The sequence below is a fragment of the Hyla sarda genome, unplaced genomic scaffold (genome assembly GCF_029499605.1).
Source record: "Hyla sarda isolate aHylSar1 unplaced genomic scaffold, aHylSar1.hap1 scaffold_1940, whole genome shotgun sequence".
NCBI classification, from domain to species: Eukaryota; Metazoa; Chordata; class Amphibia; order Anura; family Hylidae; genus Hyla; species Hyla sarda.
In genome coordinates this window covers 25739-44366 of record NW_026608596.1, presented here as the reverse complement: position 1 = coordinate 44366, position 18628 = coordinate 25739, and the positions used below count along the sequence as shown (strand labels likewise).

Sequence of the window (18628 nt, the reverse complement as noted above, 5' to 3'; positions counted from 1 at the left end):
CAGTATAAATCCTTAGAAAATTATCCCCCAGTGTCTCCATCTGCTGGCGGTATTGAATAAGCATTGCTGCACTGATGGGGTATGCATTAGACGAAAAAAAAGAAGAAAAAGAAGAATAATACGCCCAGAAAAGAGGCGAAAAGGAGAAAAACGTAAAAAAACGTGAAAAAAAAGTAAGAGGAAGAGAAGGGAAAAAAAGGTGGAAATGGGTTTAAAAGTGATTTCGGCGGAGAAATATATATATATATATATATATATATATATATATATATATATATATATATATGCGCACACACACACATAGATATAAACGTATTCTCCGTTGAGATATTGCAGCCGCTGCTGTGTCCAGGCCCAGGAGCCTTAGCACTGTGCTGTGATGTCACTCAATACCACTGACATCACTAGGTGTAAACAACATCTCTCCTTTGCTGTGTATGTGACTATGGAGCTGTTTGGTGATGTCGTCTATTACGGCCTTCATAGAAGCAACAGGAGATTGTTGCATCCATCTTGAACCCTCAGAACTACAGTGCTATGATGTCACTCACTTCCACAGGCCTTGCAGAGTGTAAACAACAACAACCCAGCTTTGTTGTGTATGTAACCAAAGGGATTTGTGATGTCACCTAGAACCTTCACAGCAGCGACAGCTTTATGAGGAGCATCAGCACTGCTCTGCCTGAGCAGAACCATCACCGCCATAGGTTGTCAAATAACCCGGATTTAACCCACACAGGTAAGTCCAATGGGGTGCAGGCATGTCCTCTATGCTTACAGCTTCCCGTGGGTGTTGGTTTGATACCGTTTGGGGACAGCCAAGGAGGCATCTGCAGGCAACAAAGGTAGGTGTGTGCTTGTGTGTGTGTTTCCTATGCAGATCCTAAGCCCAGTGTCACATGCAAGTAGGAGGAGTAAGAAGGGTTCCTGGCAAATCCGGGTTATGGATTGCATTTAAAAAGGCCCCGTGGGAGTGCAATGGGCCCCTGTCTTGCTGCTTAGCAATAATGGTATGGGTTTAGGTTCTGCTGTGTGTACTGGTGGTTGACTGCCCCCCAGCCCAGAGTGTGCATGGAAAATTGTCTGGCAGCCTCCCTGACAGCAAGCAGTGATAGTGCCCATGAAGGGGACCTTGTTGGGCCCGCCCCTTTCACGGTTATCGCTTCTCGGCCTTTTGGCTAAGATCAAGTGTAGTATCTGTTCTTATCAGTTTAATATCTGATACGTCCCCTATCTGGGGACCATATATTAAATGGATTTTTGAGAACGGGGGCCGATTTCGAAGCTTGCTTCCGTCGCCCTATGCATTGACCCGATATGGCAGTATCTTCGGGTACAGTGCACCACCCCCTTACAGGGTTAAAAAGAAAGATTCCTACTTTCATTGCTACCTGCTTGCTGGCTAGCCAGCTAGCCAGCCCTGTGGGCCTTGCTGCTGCTGCAGCCAATAAACAAAAGGTGGTGCTGCTGCTGCTTCTGCTGCTTCTGCTTCTGCTTGTGTCTGGCCCCTGTTGGAGCGTCCAGGCACAGGACTTCTGCTGCTGCTGACTAAATGGCCTCCTTAATTGGATCATTTGAGTAGCCAGCACACCTGTGCAGGTAGGGCATGACATGATAGGCAGCTGCCTTGATAGCGGGTGGGTGCTGAATGTTCCTAATTGACAAAATAAGATTAATGCTTATGAAGAAATATAAAATCTCATCCCTTCCCCAATATCGCGCCACACCCCTACCCCTTAATTCCCTGGTTGAACGTGATGGACATATGTCTTTTTTCGACCGTACTAACTATGTAACTATGTAACATAACATGGGGGGGGGGGGGGTCTCCTGGCTGTTCACACAGGTGTGTCATTGCTGTACATTGACCATGCATTGCTTCTGTGGTATTGCAAAGGCAAAGACAAATGCTTCCAGCCATCCATTGCACTAATGGATTGGTCATCAGCTGGCTGTCTATGTCCCGCATCAATATAGACCAAAGTACAGAGGGTTAGGCTATGCTATTGTGCACCTACCTGATGCATCAGAAGGTGCGAGGCCCTTGCTAAATTCTGTGCACAGACTTTGAGATCTATGCTTTAGACTGTATCTAAACCTGCTCCAACATGGACTGACATTCTGGCCTACTTTCAGCCGATGCGACTTGTCTGTCGCTGAACAGTCGCTTTTTATGTATTCAGCACCTATGTATAATGTTGTAAAAATGCTCTAGAAGCTAAAGTCGCAGAAATGTCACACATATTTGGCCTGCAACTTTCTGTGCGACAAATTCAGACAGGAAAAATCAGTATAAATCCTTAGAAAATTATCCCCCAGTGTCTCCATCTGCTGGCGGTATTGAATAAGCATTGCTGCACTGATGGGGTATGCATTAGACGAAAAAAAAGAAGAAAAAGAAGAATAATACGCCCAGAAAAGAGGCGAAAAGGAGAAAAACGTAAAAAAACGTGAAAAAAAAAGTAAGAGGAAGAGAAGGGAAAAAAAGGTGGAAATGGGTTTAAAAGTGATTTCGGCGGAGAAATATATATATATATATATATATATATATATATATATATATATATGCGCACACACACACATAGATATAAACGTATTCTCCGTTGAGATATTGCAGCCGCTGCTGTGTCCAGGCCCAGGAGCCTTAGCACTGTGCTGTGATGTCACTCAATACCACTGACATCACTAGGTGTAAACAACATCTCTCCTTTGCTGTGTATGTGACTATGGAGCTGTTTGGTGATGTCGTCTATTACGGCCTTCATAGAAGCAACAGGAGATTGTTGCATCCATCTTGAACCCTCAGAACTACAGTGCTATGATGTCACTCACTTCCACAGGCCTTGCAGAGTGTAAACAACAACAACCCAGCTTTGTTGTGTATGTAACCAAAGGGATTTGTGATGTCACCTAGAACCTTCACAGCAGCGACAGCTTTATGAGGAGCATCAGCACTGCTCTGCCTGAGCAGAACCATCACCGCCATAGGTTGTCAAATAACCCGGATTTAACCCACACAGGTAAGTCCAATGGGGTGCAGGCATGTCCTCTATGCTTACAGCTTCCCGTGGGTGTTGGTTTGATACCGTTTGGGGACAGCCAAGGAGGCATCTGCAGGCAACAAAGGTAGGTGTGTGCTTGTGTGTGTGTTTCCTATGCAGATCCTAAGCCCAGTGTCACATGCAAGTAGGAGGAGTAAGAAGGGTTCCTGGCAAATCCGGGTTATGGATTGCATTTAAAAAGGCCCCGTGGGAGTGCAATGGGCCCCTGTCTTGCTGCTTAGCAATAATGGTATGGGTTTAGGTTCTGCTGTGTGTACTGGTGGTTGACTGCCCCCCAGCCCAGAGTGTGCATGGAAAATTGTCTGGCAGCCTCCCTGACAGCAAGCAGTGATAGTGCCCATGAAGGGGACCTTGTTGGGCCCGCCCCTTTCACGGTTATCGCTTCTCGGCCTTTTGGCTAAGATCAAGTGTAGTATCTGTTCTTATCAGTTTAATATCTGATACGTCCCCTATCTGGGGACCATATATTAAATGGATTTTTGAGAACGGGGGCCGATTTCGAAGCTTGCTTCCGTCGCCCTATGCATTGACCCGATATGGCAGTATCTTCGGGTACAGTGCACCACCCCCTTACAGGGTTAAAAAGAAAGATTCCTACTTTCATTGCTACCTGCTTGCTGGCTAGCCAGCTAGCCAGCCCTGTGGGCCTTGCTGCTGCTGCAGCCAATAAACAAAAGGTGGTGCTGCTGCTGCTTCTGCTGCTTCTGCTTCTGCTTGTGTCTGGCCCCTGTTGGAGCGTCCAGGCACAGGACTTCTGCTGCTGCTGACTAAATGGCCTCCTTAATTGGATCATTTGAGTAGCCAGCACACCTGTGCAGGTAGGGCATGACATGATAGGCAGCTGCCTTGATAGCGGGTGGGTGCTGAATGTTCCTAATTGACAAAATAAGATTAATGCTTATGAAGAAATATAAAATCTCATCCCTTCCCCAATATCGCGCCACACCCCTACCCCTTAATTCCCTGGTTGAACGTGATGGACATATGTCTTTTTTCGACCGTACTAACTATGTAACTATGTAACATAACATGGGGGGGGGGGGTCTCCTGGCTGTTCACACAGGTGTGTCATTGCTGTACATTGACCATGCATTGCTTCTGTGGTATTGCAAAGGCAAAGACAAATGCTTCCAGCCATCCATTGCACTAATGGATTGGTCATCAGCTGGCTGTCTATGTCCCGCATCAATATAGACCAAAGTACAGAGGGTTAGGCTATGCTATTGTGCACCTACCTGATGCATCAAAAGGTGCGAGGCCCTTGCTAAATTCTGTGCACAGACTTTGAGATCTATGCTTTAGACTGTATCTAAACCTGCTCCAACATGGACTGACATTCTGGCCTACTTTCAGCCGATGCGACTTGTCTGTCGCTGAACAGTCGCTTTTTATGTATTCAGCACCTATGTATAATGTTGTAAAAATGCTCTAGAAGCTAAAGTCGCAGAAATGTCACACATATTTGGCCTGCAACTTTCTGTGCGACAAATTCAGACAGGAAAAATCAGTATAAATCCTTAGAAAATTATCCCCCAGTGTCTCCATCTGCTGGCGGTATTGAATAAGCATTGCTGCACTGATGGGGTATGCATTAGACGAAAAAAAAGAAGAAAAAGAAGAATAATACGCCCAGAAAAGAGGCGAAAAGGAGAAAAACGTAAAAAAACGTGAAAAAAAAGTAAGAGGAAGAGAAGGGAAAAAAAGGTGGAAATGGGTTTAAAAGTGATTTCGGCGGAGAAATATATATATATATATATATATATATATATATATATATATATATGCGCACACACACACATAGATATAAACGTATTCTCCGTTGAGATATTGCAGCCGCTGCTGTGTCCAGGCCCAGGAGCCTTAGCACTGTGCTGTGATGTCACTCAATACCACTGACATCACTAGGTGTAAACAACATCTCTCCTTTGCTGTGTATGTGACTATGGAGCTGTTTGGTGATGTCGTCTATTACGGCCTTCATAGAAGCAACAGGAGATTGTTGCATCCATCTTGAACCCTCAGAACTACAGTGCTATGATGTCACTCACTTCCACAGGCCTTGCAGAGTGTAAACAACAACAACCCAGCTTTGTTGTGTATGTAACCAAAGGGATTTGTGATGTCACCTAGAACCTTCACAGCAGCGACAGCTTTATGAGGAGCATCAGCACTGCTCTGCCTGAGCAGAACCATCACCGCCATAGGTTGTCAAATAACCCGGATTTAACCCACACAGGTAAGTCCAATGGGGTGCAGGCATGTCCTCTATGCTTACAGCTTCCCGTGGGTGTTGGTTTGATACCGTTTGGGGACAGCCAAGGAGGCATCTGCAGGCAACAAAGGTAGGTGTGTGCTTGTGTGTGTGTTTCCTATGCAGATCCTAAGCCCAGTGTCACATGCAAGTAGGAGGAGTAAGAAGGGTTCCTGGCAAATCCGGGTTATGGATTGCATTTAAAAAGGCCCCGTGGGAGTGCAATGGGCCCCTGTCTTGCTGCTTAGCAATAATGGTATGGGTTTAGGTTCTGCTGTGTGTACTGGTGGTTGACTGCCCCCCAGCCCAGAGTGTGCATGGAAAATTGTCTGGCAGCCTCCCTGACAGCAAGCAGTGATAGTGCCCATGAAGGGGACCTTGTTGGGCCCGCCCCTTTCACGGTTATCGCTTCTCGGCCTTTTGGCTAAGATCAAGTGTAGTATCTGTTCTTATCAGTTTAATATCTGATACGTCCCCTATCTGGGGACCATATATTAAATGGATTTTTGAGAACGGGGGCCGATTTCGAAGCTTGCTTCCGTCGCCCTATGCATTGACCCGATATGGCAGTATCTTCGGGTACAGTGCACCACCCCCTTACAGGGTTAAAAAGAAAGATTCCTACTTTCATTGCTACCTGCTTGCTGGCTAGCCAGCTAGCCAGCCCTGTGGGCCTTGCTGCTGCTGCAGCCAATAAACAAAAGGTGGTGCTGCTGCTGCTTCTGCTGCTTCTGCTTCTGCTTGTGTCTGGCCCCTGTTGGAGCGTCCAGGCACAGGACTTCTGCTGCTGCTGACTAAATGGCCTCCTTAATTGGATCATTTGAGTAGCCAGCACACCTGTGCAGGTAGGGCATGACATGATAGGCAGCTGCCTTGATAGCGGGTGGGTGCTGAATGTTCCTAATTGACAAAATAAGATTAATGCTTATGAAGAAATATAAAATCTCATCCCTTCCCCAATATCGCGCCACACCCCTACCCCTTAATTCCCTGGTTGAACGTGATGGACATATGTCTTTTTTCGACCGTACTAACTATGTAACTATGTAACATAACATGGGGGGGGGGGGGGTCTCCTGGCTGTTCACACAGGTGTGTCATTGCTGTACATTGACCATGCATTGCTTCTGTGGTATTGCAAAGGCAAAGACAAATGCTTCCAGCCATCCATTGCACTAATGGATTGGTCATCAGCTGGCTGTCTATGTCCCGCATCAATATAGACCAAAGTACAGAGGGTTAGGCTATGCTATTGTGCACCTACCTGATGCATCAGAAGGTGCGAGGCCCTTGCTAAATTCTGTGCACAGACTTTGAGATCTATGCTTTAGACTGTATCTAAACCTGCTCCAACATGGACTGACATTCTGGCCTACTTTCAGCCGATGCGACTTGTCTGTCGCTGAACAGTCGCTTTTTATGTATTCAGCACCTATGTATAATGTTGTAAAAATGCTCTAGAAGCTAAAGTCGCAGAAATGTCACACATATTTGGCCTGCAACTTTCTGTGCGACAAATTCAGACAGGAAAAATCAGTATAAATCCTTAGAAAATTATCCCCCAGTGTCTCCATCTGCTGGCGGTATTGAATAAGCATTGCTGCACTGATGGGGTATGCATTAGACGAAAAAAAAGAAGAAAAAGAAGAATAATACGCCCAGAAAAGAGGCGAAAAGGAGAAAAACGTAAAAAAACGTGAAAAAAAAGTAAGAGGAAGAGAAGGGAAAAAAAGGTGGAAATGGGTTTAAAAGTGATTTCGGCGGAGAAATATATATATATATATATATATATATATATATATATATATATATATGCGCACACACACACATAGATATAAACGTATTCTCCGTTGAGATATTGCAGCCGCTGCTGTGTCCAGGCCCAGGAGCCTTAGCACTGTGCTGTGATGTCACTCAATACCACTGACATCACTAGGTGTAAACAACATCTCTCCTTTGCTGTGTATGTGACTATGGAGCTGTTTGGTGATGTCGTCTATTACGGCCTTCATAGAAGCAACAGGAGATTGTTGCATCCATCTTGAACCCTCAGAACTACAGTGCTATGATGTCACTCACTTCCACAGGCCTTGCAGAGTGTAAACAACAACAACCCAGCTTTGTTGTGTATGTAACCAAAGGGATTTGTGATGTCACCTAGAACCTTCACAGCAGCGACAGCTTTATGAGGAGCATCAGCACTGCTCTGCCTGAGCAGAACCATCACCGCCATAGGTTGTCAAATAACCCGGATTTAACCCACACAGGTAAGTCCAATGGGGTGCAGGCATGTCCTCTATGCTTACAGCTTCCCGTGGGTGTTGGTTTGATACCGTTTGGGGACAGCCAAGGAGGCATCTGCAGGCAACAAAGGTAGGTGTGTGCTTGTGTGTGTGTTTCCTATGCAGATCCTAAGCCCAGTGTCACATGCAAGTAGGAGGAGTAAGAAGGGTTCCTGGCAAATCCGGGTTATGGATTGCATTTAAAAAGGCCCCGTGGGAGTGCAATGGGCCCCTGTCTTGCTGCTTAGCAATAATGGTATGGGTTTAGGTTCTGCTGTGTGTACTGGTGGTTGACTGCCCCCCAGCCCAGAGTGTGCATGGAAAATTGTCTGGCAGCCTCCCTGACAGCAAGCAGTGATAGTGCCCATGAAGGGGACCTTGTTGGGCCCGCCCCTTTCACGGTTATCGCTTCTCGGCCTTTTGGCTAAGATCAAGTGTAGTATCTGTTCTTATCAGTTTAATATCTGATACGTCCCCTATCTGGGGACCATATATTAAATGGATTTTTGAGAACGGGGGCCGATTTCGAAGCTTGCTTCCGTCGCCCTATGCATTGACCCGATATGGCAGTATCTTCGGGTACAGTGCACCACCCCCTTACAGGGTTAAAAAGAAAGATTCCTACTTTCATTGCTACCTGCTTGCTGGCTAGCCAGCTAGCCAGCCCTGTGGGCCTTGCTGCTGCTGCAGCCAATAAACAAAAGGTGGTGCTGCTGCTGCTTCTGCTGCTTCTGCTTCTGCTTGTGTCTGGCCCCTGTTGGAGCGTCCAGGCACAGGACTTCTGCTGCTGCTGACTAAATGGCCTCCTTAATTGGATCATTTGAGTAGCCAGCACACCTGTGCAGGTAGGGCATGACATGATAGGCAGCTGCCTTGATAGCGGGTGGGTGCTGAATGTTCCTAATTGACAAAATAAGATTAATGCTTATGAAGAAATATAAAATCTCATCCCTTCCCCAATATCGCGCCACACCCCTACCCCTTAATTCCCTGGTTGAACGTGATGGACATATGTCTTTTTTCGACCGTACTAACTATGTAACTATGTAACATAACATGGGGGGGGGGGGGGGTCTCCTGGCTGTTCACACAGGTGTGTCATTGCTGTACATTGACCATGCATTGCTTCTGTGGTATTGCAAAGGCAAAGACAAATGCTTCCAGCCATCCATTGCACTAATGGATTGGTCATCAGCTGGCTGTCTATGTCCCGCATCAATATAGACCAAAGTACAGAGGGTTAGGCTATGCTATTGTGCACCTACCTGATGCATCAGAAGGTGCGAGGCCCTTGCTAAATTCTGTGCACAGACTTTGAGATCTATGCTTTAGACTGTATCTAAACCTGCTCCAACATGGACTGACATTCTGGCCTACTTTCAGCCGATGCGACTTGTCTGTCGCTGAACAGTCGCTTTTTATGTATTCAGCACCTATGTATAATGTTGTAAAAATGCTCTAGAAACTAAAGTCGCAGAAATGTCACACATATTTGGCCTGCAACTTTCTGTGCGACAAATTCAGACAGGAAAAATCAGTATAAATCCTTAGAAAATTATCCCCCAGTGTCTCCATCTGCTGGCGGTATTGAATAAGCATTGCTGCACTGATGGGGTATGCATTAGACGAAAAAAAAGAAGAAAAAGAAGAATAATACGCCCAGAAAAGAGGCGAAAAGGAGAAAAACGTAAAAAAACGTGAAAAAAAAGTAAGAGGAAGAGAAGGGAAAAAAAGGTGGAAATGGGTTTAAAAGTGATTTCGGCGGAGAAATATATATATATATATATATATATATATATATATATATATATATATGCGCACACACACACATAGATATAAACGTATTCTCCGTTGAGATATTGCAGCCGCTGCTGTGTCCAGGCCCAGGAGCCTTAGCACTGTGCTGTGATGTCACTCAATACCACTGACATCACTAGGTGTAAACAACATCTCTCCTTTGCTGTGTATGTGACTATGGAGCTGTTTGGTGATGTCGTCTATTACGGCCTTCATAGAAGCAACAGGAGATTGTTGCATCCATCTTGAACCCTCAGAACTACAGTGCTATGATGTCACTCACTTCCACAGGCCTTGCAGAGTGTAAACAACAACAACCCAGCTTTGTTGTGTATGTAACCAAAGGGATTTGTGATGTCACCTAGAACCTTCACAGCAGCGACAGCTTTATGAGGAGCATCAGCACTGCTCTGCCTGAGCAGAACCATCACCGCCATAGGTTGTCAAATAACCCGGATTTAACCCACACAGGTAAGTCCAATGGGGTGCAGGCATGTCCTCTATGCTTACAGCTTCCCGTGGGTGTTGGTTTGATACCGTTTGGGGACAGCCAAGGAGGCATCTGCAGGCAACAAAGGTAGGTGTGTGCTTGTGTGTGTGTTTCCTATGCAGATCCTAAGCCCAGTGTCACATGCAAGTAGGAGGAGTAAGAAGGGTTCCTGGCAAATCCGGGTTATGGATTGCATTTAAAAAGGCCCTGTGGGAGTGCAATGGGCCCCTGTCTTGCTGCTTAGCAATAATGGTATGGGTTTAGGTTCTGCTGTGTGTACTGGTGGTTGACTGCCCCCCAGCCCAGAGTGTGCATGGAAAATTGTCTGGCAGCCTCCCTGACAGCAAGCAGTGATAGTGCCCATGAAGGGGACCTTGTTGGGCCCGCCCCTTTCACGGTTATCGCTTCTCGGCCTTTTGGCTAAGATCAAGTGTAGTATCTGTTCTTATCAGTTTAATATCTGATACGTCCCCTATCTGGGGACCATATATTAAATGGATTTTTGAGAACGGGGGCCGATTTCGAAGCTTGCTTCCGTCGCCCTATGCATTGACCCGATATGGCAGTATCTTCGGGTACAGTGCACCACCCCCTTACAGGGTTAAAAAGAAAGATTCCTACTTTCATTGCTACCTGCTTGCTGGCTAGCCAGCTAGCCAGCCCTGTGGGCCTTGCTGCTGCTGCAGCCAATAAACAAAAGGTGGTGCTGCTGCTGCTTCTGCTGCTTCTGCTTCTGCTTGTGTCTGGCCCCTGTTGGAGCGTCCAGGCACAGGACTTCTGCTGCTGCTGACTAAATGGCCTCCTTAATTGGATCATTTGAGTAGCCAGCACACCTGTGCAGGTAGGGCATGACATGATAGGCAGCTGCCTTGATAGCGGGTGGGTGCTGAATGTTCCTAATTGACAAAATAAGATTAATGCTTATGAAGAAATATAAAATCTCATCCCTTCCCCAATATCGCGCCACACCCCTACCCCTTAATTCCCTGGTTGAACGTGATGGACATATGTCTTTTTTCGACCGTACTAACTATGTAACTATGTAACATAACATGGGGGGGGGGGGGTCTCCTGGCTGTTCACACAGGTGTGTCATTGCTGTACATTGACCATGCATTGCTTCTGTGGTATTGCAAAGGCAAAGACAAATGCTTCCAGCCATCCATTGCACTAATGGATTGGTCATCAGCTGGCTGTCTATGTCCCGCATCAATATAGACCAAAGTACAGAGGGTTAGGCTATGCTATTGTGCACCTACCTGATGCATCAGAAGGTGCGAGGCCCTTGCTAAATTCTGTGCACAGACTTTGAGATCTATGCTTTAGACTGTATCTAAACCTGCTCCAACATGGACTGACATTCTGGCCTACTTTCAGCCGATGCGACTTGTCTGTCGCTGAACAGTCGCTTTTTATGTATTCAGCACCTATGTATAATGTTGTAAAAATGCTCTAGAAGCTAAAGTCGCAGAAATGTCACACATATTTGGCCTGCAACTTTCTGTGCGACAAATTCAGACAGGAAAAATCAGTATAAATCCTTAGAAAATTATCCCCCAGTGTCTCCATCTGCTGGCGGTATTGAATAAGCATTGCTGCACTGATGGGGTATGCATTAGACGAAAAAAAAGAAGAAAAAGAAGAATAATACGCCCAGAAAAGAGGCGAAAAGGAGAAAAACGTAAAAAAACGTGAAAAAAAAGTAAGAGGAAGAGAAGGGAAAAAAAGGTGGAAATGGGTTTAAAAGTGATTTCGGCGGAGAAATATATATATATATATATATATATATATATATATATATATATATATGCGCACACACACACATAGATATAAACGTATTCTCCGTTGAGATATTGCAGCCGCTGCTGTGTCCAGGCCCAGGAGCCTTAGCACTGTGCTGTGATGTCACTCAATACCACTGACATCACTAGGTGTAAACAACATCTCTCCTTTGCTGTGTATGTGACTATGGAGCTGTTTGGTGATGTCGTCTATTACGGCCTTCATAGAAGCAACAGGAGATTGTTGCATCCATCTTGAACCCTCAGAACTACAGTGCTATGATGTCACTCACTTCCACAGGCCTTGCAGAGTGTAAACAACAACAACCCAGCTTTGTTGTGTATGTAACCAAAGGGATTTGTGATGTCACCTAGAACCTTCACAGCAGCGACAGCTTTATGAGGAGCATCAGCACTGCTCTGCCTGAGCAGAACCATCACCGCCATAGGTTGTCAAATAACCCGGATTTAACCCACACAGGTAAGTCCAATGGGGTGCAGGCATGTCCTCTATGCTTACAGCTTCCCGTGGGTGTTGGTTTGATACCGTTTGGGGACAGCCAAGGAGGCATCTGCAGGCAACAAAGGTAGGTGTGTGCTTGTGTGTGTGTTTCCTATGCAGATCCTAAGCCCAGTGTCACATGCAAGTAGGAGGAGTAAGAAGGGTTCCTGGCAAATCCGGGTTATGGATTGCATTTAAAAAGGCCCCGTGGGAGTGCAATGGGCCCCTGTCTTGCTGCTTAGCAATAATGGTATGGGTTTAGGTTCTGCTGTGTGTACTGGTGGTTGACTGCCCCCCAGCCCAGAGTGTGCATGGAAAATTGTCTGGCAGCCTCCCTGACAGCAAGCAGTGATAGTGCCCATGAAGGGGACCTTGTTGGGCCCGCCCCTTTCACGGTTATCGCTTCTCGGCCTTTTGGCTAAGATCAAGTGTAGTATCTGTTCTTATCAGTTTAATATCTGATACGTCCCCTATCTGGGGACCATATATTAAATGGATTTTTGAGAACGGGGGCCGATTTCGAAGCTTGCTTCCGTCGCCCTATGCATTGACCCGATATGGCAGTATCTTCGGGTACAGTGCACCACCCCCTTACAGGGTTAAAAAGAAAGATTCCTACTTTCATTGCTACCTGCTTGCTGGCTAGCCAGCTAGCCAGCCCTGTGGGCCTTGCTGCTGCTGCAGCCAATAAACAAAAGGTGGTGCTGCTGCTGCTTCTGCTGCTTCTGCTTCTGCTTGTGTCTGGCCCCTGTTGGAGCGTCCAGGCACAGGACTTCTGCTGCTGCTGACTAAATGGCCTCCTTAATTGGATCATTTGAGTAGCCAGCACACCTGTGCAGGTAGGGCATGACATGATAGGCAGCTGCCTTGATAGCGGGTGGGTGCTGAATGTTCCTAATTGACAAAATAAGATTAATGCTTATGAAGAAATATAAAATCTCATCCCTTCCCCAATATCGCGCCACACCCCTACCCCTTAATTCCCTGGTTGAACGTGATGGACATATGTCTTTTTTCGACCGTACTAACTATGTAACTATGTAACATAACATGGGGGGGGGGGGGGTCTCCTGGCTGTTCACACAGGTGTGTCATTGCTGTACATTGACCATGCATTGCTTCTGTGGTATTGCAAAGGCAAAGACAAATGCTTCCAGCCATCCATTGCACTAATGGATTGGTCATCAGCTGGCTGTCTATGTCCCGCATCAATATAGACCAAAGTACAGAGGGTTAGGCTATGCTATTGTGCACCTACCTGATGCATCAGAAGGTGCGAGGCCCTTGCTAAATTCTGTGCACAGACTTTGAGATCTATGCTTTAGACTGTATCTAAACCTGCTCCAACATGGACTGACATTCTGGCCTACTTTCAGCCGATGCGACTTGTCTGTCGCTGAACAGTCGCTTTTTATGTATTCAGCACCTATGTATAATGTTGTAAAAATGCTCTAGAAGCTAAAGTCGCAGAAATGTCACACATATTTGGCCTGCAACTTTCTGTGCGACAAATTCAGACAGGAAAAATCAGTATAAATCCTTAGAAAATTATCCCCCAGTGTCTCCATCTGCTGGCGGTATTGAATAAGCATTGCTGCACTGATGGGGTATGCATTAGACGAAAAAAAAGAAGAAAAAGAAGAATAATACGCCCAGAAAAGAGGCGAAAAGGAGAAAAACGTAAAAAAACGTGAAAAAAAAGTAAGAGGAAGAGAAGGGAAAAAAAGGTGGAAATGGGTTTAAAAGTGATTTCGGCGGAGAAATATATATATATATATATATATATATATATATATATATATATATATGCGCACACACACACATAGATATAAACGTATTCTCCGTTGAGATATTGCAGCCGCTGCTGTGTCCAGGCCCAGGAGCCTTAGCACTGTGCTGTGATGTCACTCAATACCACTGACATCACTAGGTGTAAACAACATCTCTCCTTTGCTGTGTATGTGACTATGGAGCTGTTTGGTGATGTCGTCTATTACGGCCTTCATAGAAGCAACAGGAGATTGTTGCATCCATCTTGAACCCTCAGAACTACAGTGCTATGATGTCACTCACTTCCACAGGCCTTGCAGAGTGTAAACAACAACAACCCAGCTTTGTTGTGTATGTAACCAAAGGGATTTGTGATGTCACCTAGAACCTTCACAGCAGCGACAGCTTTATGAGGAGCATCAGCACTGCTCTGCCTGAGCAGAACCATCACCGCCATAGGTTGTCAAATAACCCGGATTTAACCCACACAGGTAAGTCCAATGGGGTGCAGGCATGTCCTCTATGCTTACAGCTTCCCGTGGGTGTTGGTTTGATACCGTTTGGGGACAGCCAAGGAGGCATCTGCAGGCAACAAAGGTAGGTGTGTGCTTGTGTGTGTGTTTCCTATGCAGATCCTAAGCCCAGTGTCACATGCAAGTAGGAGGAGTAAGAAGGGTTCCTGGCAAATCCGGGTTATGGATTGCATTTAAAAAGGCCCCGTGGGAGTGCAATGGGCCCCTGTCTTGCTGCTTAGCAATAATGGTATGGGTTTAGGTTCTGCTGTGTGTACTGGTGGTTGACTGCCCCCCAGCCCAGAGTGTGCATGGAAAATTGTCTGGCAGCCTCCCTGACAGCAAGCAGTGATAGTGCCCATGAAGGGGACCTTGTTGGGCCCGCCCCTTTCACGGTTATCGCTTCTCGGCCTTTTGGCTAAGATCAAGTGTAGTATCTGTTCTTATCAGTTTAATATCTGATACGTCCCCTATCTGGGGACCATATATTAAATGGATTTTTGAGAACGGGGGCCGATTTCGAAGCTTGCTTCCGTCGCCCTATGCATTGACCCGATATGGCAGTATCTTCGGGTACAGTGCACCACCCCCTTACAGGGTTAAAAAGAAAGATTCCTACTTTCATTGCTACCTGCTTGCTGGCTAGCCAGCTAGCCAGCCCTGTGGGCCTTGCTGCTGCTGCAGCCAATAAACAAAAGGTGGTGCTGCTGCTGCTTCTGCTGCTTCTGCTTCTGCTTGTGTCTGGCCCCTGTTGGAGCGTCCAGGCACAGGACTTCTGCTGCTGCTGACTAAATGGCCTCCTTAATTGGATCATTTGAGTAGCCAGCACACCTGTGCAGGTAGGGCATGACATGATAGGCAGCTGCCTTGATAGCGGGTGGGTGCTGAATGTTCCTAATTGACAAAATAAGATTAATGCTTATGAAGAAATATAAAATCTCATCCCTTCCCCAATATCGCGCCACACCCCTACCCCTTAATTCCCTGGTTGAACGTGATGGACATATGTCTTTTTTCGACCGTACTAACTATGTAACTATGTAACATAACATGGGGGGGGGGGGGTCTCCTGGCTGTTCACACAGGTGTGTCATTGCTGTACATTGACCATGCATTGCTTCTGTGGTATTGCAAAGGCAAAGACAAATGCTTCCAGCCATCCATTGCACTAATGGATTGGTCATCAGCTGGCTGTCTATGTCCCGCATCAATATAGACCAAAGTACAGAGGGTTAGGCTATGCTATTGTGCACCTACCTGATGCATCAGAAGGTGCGAGGCCCTTGCTAAATTCTGTGCACAGACTTTGAGATCTATGCTTTAGACTGTATCTAAACCTGCTCCAACATGGACTGACATTCTGGCCTACTTTCAGCCGATGCGACTTGTCTGTCGCTGAACAGTCGCTTTTTATGTATTCAGCACCTATGTATAATGTTGTAAAAATGCTCTAGAAGCTAAAGTCGCAGAAATGTCACACATATTTGGCCTGCAACTTTCTGTGCGACAAATTCAGACAGGAAAAATCAGTATAAATCCTTAGAAAATTATCCCCCAGTGTCTCCATCTGCTGGCGGTATTGAATAAGCATTGCTGCACTGATGGGGTATGCATTAGACGAAAAAAAAGAAGAAAAAGAAGAATAATACGCCCAGAAAAGAGGCGAAAAGGAGAAAAACGTAAAAAAACGTGAAAAAAAAGTAAGAGGAAGAGAAGGGAAAAAAAGGTGGAAATGGGTTTAAAAGTGATTTCGGCGGAGAAATATATATATATATATATATATATATATATATATATATATATGCGCACACACACACATAGATATAAACGTATTCTCCGTTGAGATATTGCAGCCGCTGCTGTGTCCAGGCCCAGGAGCCTTAGCACTGTGCTGTGATGTCACTCAATACCACTGACATCACTAGGTGTAAACAACATCTCTCCTTTGCTGTGTATGTGACTATGGAGCTGTTTGGTGATGTCGTCTATTACGGCCTTCATAGAAGCAACAGGAGATTGTTGCATCCATCTTGAACCCTCAGAACTACAGTGCTATGATGTCACTCACTTCCACAGGCCTTGCAGAGTGTAAACAACAACAACCCAGCTTTGTTGTGTATGTAACCAAAGGGATTTGTGATGTCACCTAGAACCTTCACAGCAGCGACAGCTTTATGAGGAGCATCAGCACTGCTCTGCCTGAGCAGAACCATCACCGCCATAGGTTGTCAAATAACCCGGATTTAACCCACACAGGTAAGTCCAATGGGGTGCAGGCATGTCCTCTATGCTTACAGCTTCCCGTGGGTGTTGGTTTGATACCGTTTGGGGACAGCCAAGGAGGCATCTGCAGGCAACAAAGGTAGGTGTGTGCTTGTGTGTGTGTTTCCTATGCAGATCCTAAGCCCAGTGTCACATGCAAGTAGGAGGAGTAAGAAGGGTTCCTGGCAAATCCGGGTTATGGATTGCATTTAAAAAGGCCCCGTGGGAGTGCAATGGGCCCCTGTCTTGCTGCTTAGCAATAATGGTATGGGTTTAGGTTCTGCTGTGTGTACTGGTGGTTGACTGCCCCCCAGCCCAGAGTGTGCATGGAAAATTGTCTGGCAGCCTCCCTGACAGCAAGCAGTGATAGTGCCCATGAAGGGGACCTTGTTGGGCCCGCCCCTTTCACGGTTATCGCTTCTCGGCCTTTTGGCTAAGATCAAGTGTAGTATCTGCATTTGGTCTGGTCGGAAGGTGTCTGTGGTACCCCGCTTCTCGGCCTTGGGGGATTGTCTCTCCTTACGGAGGGACTTCACCCCCTTGCTGCTATTGGGGAGCGGGCTTAGTCCTCAGACAACGGGTTGCGATCCCCCTGTCTCTGGGACCTTGTGTCTCAGAAGGCATTTTCGGTACGTTGAGCGTTACCTGTAGCTTCGGAAGCACCTAGGGTACCCCCGACCTCTGCCTTGGGTAAGGGTTCCGCTTTTATAGCGGGATTCCGAGCCCCTGCTGCTATTGGGGAAGGGGCTTAGTCCCTGGGTGTGGAAGATGCCGTTCTCCTGGGCTTTCCCCTCTGGGGAAATGTCGATGCGAAATACCATCCGCATAGAGGTGTCGGAGAGCCATCGTCAGTTGAAGAACCTCCGCTTCATTGCGGAGGTGATTCTTCTTGACTACTTCCGCCTCAATAGGGAGGACATCCTGTGTCTAAATGACCAGGAAAGCCGTGGCCTGTATACCGTCACCTTCACGGCCACGGCGTGTTGCGATAACATCTATGCAACCTTGTCTGGTGCGGACCAGAGGGACGATCGACTCGACGGTCTTTCGTTCCAGTTCCTCTATGGTGAGGAACATATACCGTTGGTGGTGGCTATGCACAGCCCTCATGTGACCACGGAGGATATAGCCACTTTTCTTCGGCGATACTGCGAAGAGGTGCGATTCGCAAACAAAATCTTGAACTCCGTGCGGTTCTGGAACGGCAAGAGGAAGTTCTGGGTCAAGCTCCGTAAGGATCCCGGTGGTATTGGGGGTCTTTGCCATCCGCCCCCAAATTTTGCCATCGGGAGAGTTCGGGGCTTCCTGTTCTATCCTCAAATGCCTATGTATTGCCGAAATTGCTTGAGGTTTGGCCACACCCAGGAGACCTGCGGCGCGGAGCGTGTGATTCGCTGCAATAGGTGTGGCCAAGAAGGTCACATAGCCTCAAGATGTAGCCATACGATAAGGTGCAACCTCTGCGGAGAGGAAAATCACGATTTTAATTCCTGTCCCCATAAAGCAAAAACTACGATGGGTGGGTCAAGGCTGGGCCCACCCAAAGAGGGGACAGGACAAAAGACGTCCTTTTTTAAGATGCCCAAACCCCAGATGGCAGGTACTGATGGGTCCAGGCCCAAGACCTCTGGTGCTCCATCGGGGGGCCCACCGTTGGTAGTGCTAGGGGGAGGCCATGGGGATTCCACGAAGCCCGGGCGGGTGATCGAGTTTACTGCCCGGGAAATTGAAAGACGTCGATCGACTTCCTACCTGGCTCAAGAGCCCGCCGAAACCTCTGAAGGGGGCTCACCTGTGGCGGGTGGCAGCCGACGGGCCTCGGTGGGGGCAGAGGTGGACCCAAAATTGCAGCATAAGCCAGGTACTGGCTTGGCCCAGGGTCGCCCTGCTCCGGACGAAGAGGCCCCGGTGAAAGCCCG

General features: G+C 46.9%; 7 non-coding genes and 1 pseudogene across 7 annotated transcripts; all 8 read left to right on the top strand.

The window, feature by feature from the left end:
• The first annotated feature begins 1158 nt into the window (after positions 1-1158).
• Positions 1159-1349, top strand: LOC130316584 (U2 spliceosomal RNA). The gene has a single exon (XR_008863882.1). It is a non-coding gene; the product is annotated as a U2 spliceosomal RNA (small nuclear RNA).
• Positions 1350-3439: 2090 nt separating this feature from the next.
• Positions 3440-3630, top strand: LOC130316583 (U2 spliceosomal RNA). Its single transcript, XR_008863881.1, has one exon. It is a non-coding gene; the product is annotated as a U2 spliceosomal RNA (small nuclear RNA).
• A 2087-nt stretch (positions 3631-5717) lies between these two features.
• Positions 5718-5908, top strand: LOC130316582 (U2 spliceosomal RNA). Its single transcript, XR_008863880.1, has one exon. It is a non-coding gene; the product is annotated as a U2 spliceosomal RNA (small nuclear RNA).
• A 2091-nt stretch (positions 5909-7999) lies between these two features.
• Positions 8000-8190, top strand: LOC130316581 (U2 spliceosomal RNA). The gene has a single exon (XR_008863879.1). It is a non-coding gene; the product is annotated as a U2 spliceosomal RNA (small nuclear RNA).
• Positions 8191-10282: 2092 nt separating this feature from the next.
• LOC130316580 (U2 spliceosomal RNA) lies at positions 10283-10473 on the top strand. Its single transcript, XR_008863878.1, has one exon. It is a non-coding gene; the product is annotated as a U2 spliceosomal RNA (small nuclear RNA).
• A 2090-nt stretch (positions 10474-12563) lies between these two features.
• LOC130316578 (U2 spliceosomal RNA) lies at positions 12564-12754 on the top strand. The gene has a single exon (XR_008863877.1). It is a non-coding gene; the product is annotated as a U2 spliceosomal RNA (small nuclear RNA).
• Positions 12755-14845: 2091 nt separating this feature from the next.
• On the top strand, positions 14846-15036 carry LOC130316577 (U2 spliceosomal RNA). Its single transcript, XR_008863876.1, has one exon. It is a non-coding gene; the product is annotated as a U2 spliceosomal RNA (small nuclear RNA).
• Positions 15037-17122: 2086 nt separating this feature from the next.
• On the top strand, positions 17123-17297 carry LOC130316599 (U2 spliceosomal RNA; annotated as a pseudogene).
• The last annotated feature ends 1331 nt before the right edge of the window (positions 17298-18628 follow it).